We start from the raw sequence: 8,415 nt of genomic DNA, 5'->3' as shown, positions 1-8,415 counted from the left end.
GTTGCTGTCTTCCTTTTCACTCTGGTACATTACTAGGTGAAAGGTTAAGTTTTGCCAAGGGACAGTGGAACAGAGATAGTTATGTGAGAGTCTCTCTCTCTCTCTCTCTCGCTATCTCTCTCCTTCCCAGGATCCAAAATAGCAGGAGGATCTGAATAGTCGGATCCGGCAAAAAAAACTGATCAGTCGCATCAGTTTTTCACAATCTGCGACTGATCCGTTTTTTGCAAAATTTGACGGATTGAGGCTGACGGCAAAAACTTGATGCGTGAAAGCAGCCTTAAATAGACCATAAGAATGTAGTTTGTTAGCAGAATTCTTCCATTTTCTGAGCTCCAGCAGCTCACACACCAGAGTTGCACACTTTTTCATGCATAAATTGATCTAAGGTACACATTTTAAAATCCACAGCTTGTCAATTATTTCACAGTGGATTTCAACCTTTACAATATTTTGGGTGATATTCACAGCAAACCAGGTACAAAATTCACACCACAATGTACATGTAACACATTCAGGTTTTGATGTTGCTTTGGAAGTTTTTGTTGCATATTTTTTCTACAGAAAATTTACAGAAGGTCTCCAGCAACAGACAGTTACCTTTGTATTTTTAGGCATCTGCATCCAGCAGAAATCCATTTGTTGCTTTACCTGCAACCAGATTTAAAGGGAAGGTGCCACCAGTTTTTTTGTAGTTTGTTTTTTTGTGAAATTAAGCTTAAAATAGTAAATAAAATGTATTAATGCAATGTTTTCACTGTTTTCAAACATTTCTATATGAAAAATATTATATATTTTCTTACAAATATATATATTGACCACTAGGGGGAGCATTTTCCGTTTTAGACCTCAAGCAGCTATAGTAAGACTTACCAGCTTTACTGTTAGCTGGAAAATTGGGGCAGTAACTGCTGACATCAGCATTTCCCTCCCCTTTTGGGTGGTCTAATATCCCTGGGGCAGAATGAAGAGCAGCATCACAGGGCAGCGCCATTTTGTGTGTGACTATCACCAGCAGTTACTGCATCAGAAGCACAGCTTGTTTACAGAGGAGCAGAACACAGTGGGCTCAGCAGCATGGTGGACTGGAGGAAAAGTGAAGACATGTGGTGTTTATGTATGGAGCAGCATTATCTGAGCAGAGCTGTCTGTGACTCATCCCTCAGTAAGATAAGGAGATCCAGGTCTGCAGTGAATGGCCAGGCATTGTAAATGGAGGGAAGAGATACATTGGTATGGCTGAGAAAGACTGATGGGAGAGTGACATGTAGAATGATGAGTGAGACACATATTGTGCATGCTATGCTATATTGTGTGCATGCTATGTCTCTCCTGTTTTGTGACTAACACTCTTGCCATCCCCCCTTCCCCCACCTTAATCCCTGTCCTGTCAGCTTTCCTGCTCTCTCTCCAGGTGTCAGCTCCCTCTCTGCAGGCTGTGAATGCAGCTTACCAGAGATCTCCGGGACTGTGTGTGAGGAGGCGGAGACAGAGCAGGAGAAGCACAAAGGGAGGGCAGCATGTGAGAGCAGGGGATGTCTGCTCAGGACGTGCTTCTCTCCTGTGATAGAGTAAGTGGAGCTCGGCAGATAGCACTGGGCTATAATAAAATGGAGGCCAGTCACACCTACAACAGTGAATTGTGCAGCCCACAGAGGCGTGCCCAGCTCACTGCTAATTTTGCTGCAATGTTATAGATAGGGTCAGCGCCGGTCTATTATCTCCTATGTCCATGGGGTGCCGTAAAATGACACTGATAGTGTCACAAACTGCTGTGAAACCAAGATGTCAGCCCCCAGTGCCTTCTTTAAACTCATATAACACACGAAATCTGTTTCACATGCATTTAAAACTTGGTTATAGCAGCATGTTATGCTACATTAAAGTGATTTATTAATGATCTACAAACGCGGTACCTTCCCTTTAATGCAGATGCTTCCTGCTGATCAAGAATGTATTACAGAAAAGAACAAAATAATTTGCAAGACCCTGTTTCATTGGTTATGTCAGTATTCTGTGCCAGTCAGACTGGAGCCCTGCAAAACTACTCCTACTTGCCATAATCATGACATTGCACCATGCCTATTAATCAGAAGAAGTGCTGGATATGCCAGCAGGTTTGAGGAGGTTCACAAGGCTGCAATCCAGAAGTAATTGACTCCTGACATAGCCGCTGGTTCATGGTCCTGGTAACCGACACGATATTCTCTTTTGGGAACTAAATGAAACATTTACTATTTGTAACACACCTGGGTATCAATGAGAACACTGACTAATCATATTTAACTGTTGTGCAGCTTTGTATGTGAGGTTTGTTGCAGGAATGGAGTGAAAAGAATATACTGTAGATATGCATGATAAGTGAGCTCCCTCAACCCTCCGCACCCTCCAGCCAGTGATTGACATGCATTTATACTAAAATATATCACTGTGAGGGTGTAGAAATCGCAGGAACACGAGATGCAGTGATGGACGGGAGGCAGAGCAAGGATTAACAGGTTTAATTACAGGGGAATACTCCACGCAGGGAGGTAAAGAGTTAAACAGCATGAATGGCAAAGTGAAGTACACAGGTACAAATAACGACACTTCGGTAGCAAGCGTATCAGGAAGTCCTAACACTGCAGCTCCTGCTGCAAACTCAATAGCGCCAGCAATAGCGGGCGCAGCGCCTTTTCCAGGATGGTACTTTAGTTGTTTGTCCATCTTCTGGCGGCAGTGGTCGGTCTCCGGTACCTTACACTGCCCCTTGTCCATATACTGATGTGGCTAATAGTGAGGAGCGAGTACACTCGTTACTCGAGATTTCCAGAGCACGCTCGGATGTCCTCCGAGTATTTTTTAGCACTCGGAGATTTAGTTTTCAACGCCGCAGCTGAATGATTTACATCTGTTAGCCAGCTTGATTACATGTGGGGATTCCCTAGCAACCAGGCAACCCCCACATGTACTTATGCTGGCTAGCAGCTGTAAATCATGCAGCTGCGTCAACAAAAACTAAATCTCCGAGCATTTGCAAATACTTAGAGACCCCCGAGCATGCTCGGGAAAACTCGAGCAATGAGTATACTCGCTCATCACTAGTGGCTAACAAAAGCATGGGCCACTGTTGTGAATTCTGCTCTTGGGCTCCCTCCGGTGGTTGTTGGTGGTAGTGCAGTTGTCTTGGGGTTGTAATCCGGGCAGGTGTTTCTGCTAATTGCAGCTCTATTAGGTATTTAGGTGTGCAGGATCCATCAGTCCATGCCAGTTGTCCATTGTACTTGGAGGGATTGCATCTCTCTCTGGCTCCTCATGCCCTGCTGCCAATTCAGCTAAGATAAGTGTCTGTTTTTTTGTCTCTGTGCACACATGCAGTGTGCTTTGCAATTCAGTGCAATTCATTGTGTTTTTGTCCAGCATAGACTTTGTTTGGATTTTTCAGTCATGCTGGATATTTTTAGGATTTTAATACTGACCGCTTAGAATTCTGTCCTATCCTTTTCTATTTAGCTAGAAGTGCCTCTTTTGCTAAATCCTGTTTTTCTGCCTGCATGTGTTTTTCCTCTTATACTCACAGTCAATATTTGTGGGGGGCTGCCTATCCTTTGGGGTTTTGCTCTGAGGCAAGATAGAATTCCCATTTCCATCTATAGGGGTATTTAGTCCTCCGGCTGTGTCGAGGTGTCTAGGACGTGTTAGGTACATCCCACTGCTACTTCTAGTTGCGGTGTTAGTTTAGGGGTTGCGGTCAGTACAGGTACCACCTACTCCTGAGAAAGTCTCTCATGCGGCTCCAAGGTCACCGGATCATAACAGTACAACTGGACAACAATGAGTTAAATGCATCTCAGAAGAAGGGAAGAAAGAGCCATTTTTTTTCTGTAGCCTGCTTTGTCTTTTCTTCCCTGTTTTCCTCTGGGTGACTGAGGAGTCTTGTGCTAGCATGGATGTTCAGGGATTAGTTTCTCGTATAGACCAGCTTGCTGCTAAGGTACAGGGTATTTCTGATTATATTGTTCAGACTCCGCTTTTAGAACCTAGGATTCCTACTCCTGATTTGTTTTTTGGGGACAGGTCCAAATTTTTGAGTTTTAAAAACAATTGTAAACTGTTTTTTGCTCTGAAGCCTCATTCCTCTGGTGATCCCATTCAGCAGGTTAAAATTATCATCTCCCTGCTGCGTGGCGACCCTCAGGATTGGGCCTTTTTCCCTGGAATCTGGGAATTCGGCCTTGCTTAATGTAGATGCCTTTTTTCAGGCTCTAGGATTATTATATGATGAACCAAATTCTGTGGATCAAGCGGAGAAGACCTTGTTGGCCCTGTCTCAGGGTCAAGAAGTGGCAGAATTGTATTGTTAGAAATTTAGAAAATGGTCTGTGCTGACTAAATGGAATGAGGATGCTTTGGCGGCAATTTTCAGAAAGGGTCTTTCTGAATCTGTTAAAGATGTTATGGTGGGGTTTCCCACGCCTGTTGGCCTGAGTGATTCTATGTCTCTGGCCATTCATATTGATCGGCGCTTGCGGGAGCGCAGAACTGTGCGTGCTGTGTCGTTGTCCTCAGAGCAGATGCCTGAGCCTATGCAGTGTGATAGGATTCTGTCTAGAACGGAACAACAAGGATTCAAACGTCAGAATAGGTTGTGTTTTTATTGTGGCGATGCTTCTCATGTCATTTCAGTCTGCCCAAAGCGTACAAAGAGAATCGCTAGTTCAGTTACCATCGGAACTGTACAACCTAAATTTCTGTTATCTGTTACCTTGATCTGCTCATTGTCGTCATTTTCTGTCATGGCATTTGTGGATTCAGGCGCCGCTTTGAACTTAATGGACTTTGAATTTGCCAGGCATTGTGGTTTCCCCTTGCAGTCTTTGCAGAACCCTATTCCTTTAAAGGGGCATTGATGCTACATCTTTGGCTAAAAATAAACCCCAGTTTTGGACACAGGTGACCATGTGCATGGCGCCAGCCCATCAGGAAGATTGTCGTTTTCTGGTGTTGCATAATTTGCATAATGCTATTGTGCTGGGTTTTCCATGGTTGCAGATATATAATCCTGTGTTGGATTGGAAGTCTATGTCTGTGACTAGTTGGGGTTGTCAGGGGGTTCATAATGACGTTCCTGTGATGTCAATCTTCTCTTCCTCCTCTTCTGAAGTTCCAGAGTTTTTGTCTGATTTTCAGGATGTATTCGATGAGCCCAAGTCCAGTTCCCTTCCACCGCATAGGGACTGTGATTGTGCTATTGACTTGATTCAAGGCTGTAAGTTTCCTAAGGGCCGACTTTTCAGGCTGTCTGTGCCGGAACATACCGCCATGCGGAGTTATGTTAAGGAGTCTTTGGAGAAAGGGCATATTCGGCCATCTTCTTCACCGTTGGGAGCAGGATTTTTTTTTGTTGCTAAGAAGGATGGCTCCTTGAGACCCTGTATTGATTATCGCCTCTTGAATAAGATCACGGTCAAGATTCAGTACCCTTTACCTTTGCTTTCCGATTTGTTTGCCAGGATTAAGGGGGCTAGTTGGTTTACTAAAATTGACCTTCGGGGGTCATATAATCTTGTTCGTATTAAGCAGAGTGACGAATGGAAAACTGCGTTTAATACGCCCGAAGGCCATTTTGAATACCTTGTGATGCCATTCGGGCTCTCTAATGCTCCATCTGTTTTTCAGTCCTTCATGCATGATATATTTCGGAATTATCTTGATAAATTCATGATTGTATATTTGGATGACATCTTAAAGGGAACCTGTCACCTGAATTTGGCGGGACCAGTTTTGGGTCATATGGGCGGGGTTTTCGGGTGTTTGATTCACCCTTTCCTTACCCGCTGGCTGCATGCTGGCCACAATATTGGATTGAAGTTCATTCTCTGTCCTCCGGAGTACACGCCTGCACAAGGCAATATTGATAATGAACTTCAATCCAATATTGCAGCCAGCATGCAGCCAGCAGGTAAGGAAAGGGTGAATCAAACACCCGAAAACCCCGCCCATATGACCCAAAACTGGTCCCGCCAAATTCAGGTGACAGGTTCCCTTTAATTTTTCTGATGATTGGGAGTCTCATGTGAAACAGGTCAGGATGATATTTCAGATCCTTCGTGATAATGCTTTGTTTGTGAAGGGGTCTAAGTGTCTCTTTGGAGTGCAGAAGGTTTCTTTTTTGGGCTTTATTTTTTCTCCCTCATCTATAGAGATGGATGCGGTTAAGGTTCAGGCCATTCATGATTGGATTCAACCCACATCTGTGAAGAGCCTTCAGAAATTTTTGGGCTTTGCTAATTTTTATCGCCGTTTCATTGCTAACTTCTTCAGTGTGGTTAAACCCCTGACCGATTTGACGAAGAAAGGCGCTGATGTAACGAATTGGTCCCCTGTGGCTGTCTCTGCCTTTCAGGAGCTTAAACTCCGATTTACTTCTGCCCCTGTGTTGCGTCAGCCAGATGTTTCTCTTCCATTTCAGGTTGAGGTTGACGCTTCTGAGATTGGGGCAGGGGCCATTTTGTCTCAGAGGAATTCTGATGGTTCCTTGATGAAACCGTGTGCCTTCTTTTCCCGTAAGTTTTTGCCTGCTGAATGCAATTATGATGTTGGCAATCAGGAGTTGTTGGCTAATAAGTGGGCGTTTGAGGAATGGCGACATTGGCTTGAGGGAGCCAAGCACCGTATTGTGGTCTTGACCGATCATAAAAATCTGATTTACCTCGAATCTGCCAAGTGGCTGAATCTTAGACAGGCTCAATGGTCCCTATTTTTCTCCCGTTTTGATTTTGTGGTCTCGTATCTTCCAGGTTCTAAGAATATTAAGGCTGATGCCCTCTCTAGGAGTTTTTTGCCTGATTATCCTAAGGTATTTGAGCCGGTCGGCATTCTGAAGGAAGGGGTGGTCCTTTCTGCCATTTCCCCTGATTTGCGACGGGTTCTGCAGGAAATTCAGGCTGACAAACCTGACCGCTGTCCTGTGGGGAAACTGTTTGTTCCTGATAGATGGACTAGTAGAGTGATTTCTGAGGTTCACTAATCTGTGTTGGCTGGTCATCCTGGTATTTTTGGTACCAGAGATTTGGTTGGTAGGTCCTTTGGGTGGCCTTCTTTGTCGCGTGATGTGCATTCTTTTGTGCAGTCCTGTGGGACTTGTGCGCGGGCCAAGCCTTGTTGTTCCCGTGCTAGTGGGTTGCTTTTGCCTTTGCCGGTCCCTGAGAGGCCCTGGATGCATATTTCTATGGATTTTATTTCAGATCTTCCGGTTTCCCAGAGGATGTCGGTTATCTGGGTGGTTTGTGACCGGTTTTCTAAGATGGTTTATTTGGTGCCTTTGCCTAAATTGCCTTCCTCTTCTGATTTGGTTTCGTTGTTTTTTCAGCATGTGGTTCGTTTGCATGGTATTCCGGAGAATATTGTGTCCGACAGAGGTTCCCAGTTTGTTTCTAGGTTTTGGCGGGCCTTTTGTGCTAGGCTGGGCATTGATTTGTCTTTTTCTTCCGCATTTCATCCTCAGACAAATGGCCAGACTGAGCGAACTAATCAGACTTTGGAAACTTATTTGAGATGCTTTGTGTCTGCTGATCAGGATGATTGGTGGCTTTCTTGCCATTGGCCGAGTTTGCCCTTAATAATCGGGCTAGTTCGGCTACTTTGGTTTCGCCCTTCTTTTGTAATTTTGGTTTTCATCCTCGTTTTTCTTCGGGGCAAGTTGAACCTTCTGATTGTCCTGGTGTGGATTCTGTGGTTGACAGGTTGCAGCAGATTTGGGCTCATGTGGTGGACAATTTGATGTTGTCTCAGGAAGAGGCTCAGCGTTTTGCTAACCGTCATCGGTGTGTTGGTTCCCGGCTTCGGGTTGGGGATTTGGTCTGGTTGTCTTCCCGTCATGTTCCTATGAAGGTTTCTTCCCCTAAGTTTAAGCCTCGGTTTATTGGTCCTTATAGGATTTCTGAGATTATGAATCCGGTGTCTTTTCGTTTGGCCCTTCCGGCCTCTTTTGCCATCCATAATGTTTTCCATAGATCTTTATTGCGGAAATATGTGGTGCCCGTTGTTCCCTCGGTTGATCCTCCTGCTCCTGTGTTGGTTAATGGGGAGTTGGAGTATGTGGTTGAGGAGATTTTGGATTCTCGCTTTTCGAGGCGGAGGCTTCAGTACCTTTGTCAAATGGAAGGGTTATGGCCAGGAGGATAATTCTTGGGTTTTTGCCTCTGATGTCCATGCTGCTGATTTGGTCCGTGCCTTTCATCTGGCTCGTCCTGATCGGCCTGGGGGCTCTGGTGAGGGTTCGGTGACCCCTCTTCAAGGGGAGGGTACTGTTGTGAATTCTGCTCTTGGGCTCCCTCCGGTGGTTGTTGGTGGTAGTGCAGTTGTCTTGTGGTTGTAATCCGGGCAGGTGTTTCTGCTGATTGCAGCTCTATTAGGTATTTAGGTCTGCAGGAT

Source organism: Ranitomeya variabilis, chromosome 3 (genome assembly GCF_051348905.1).
Source record: "Ranitomeya variabilis isolate aRanVar5 chromosome 3, aRanVar5.hap1, whole genome shotgun sequence".
NCBI lineage: Eukaryota > Metazoa > Chordata > Amphibia > Anura > Dendrobatidae > Ranitomeya > Ranitomeya variabilis.
The sequence above is the reverse complement of the archived record's forward strand: the minus strand, read 5'-3'. Positions refer to the sequence as shown.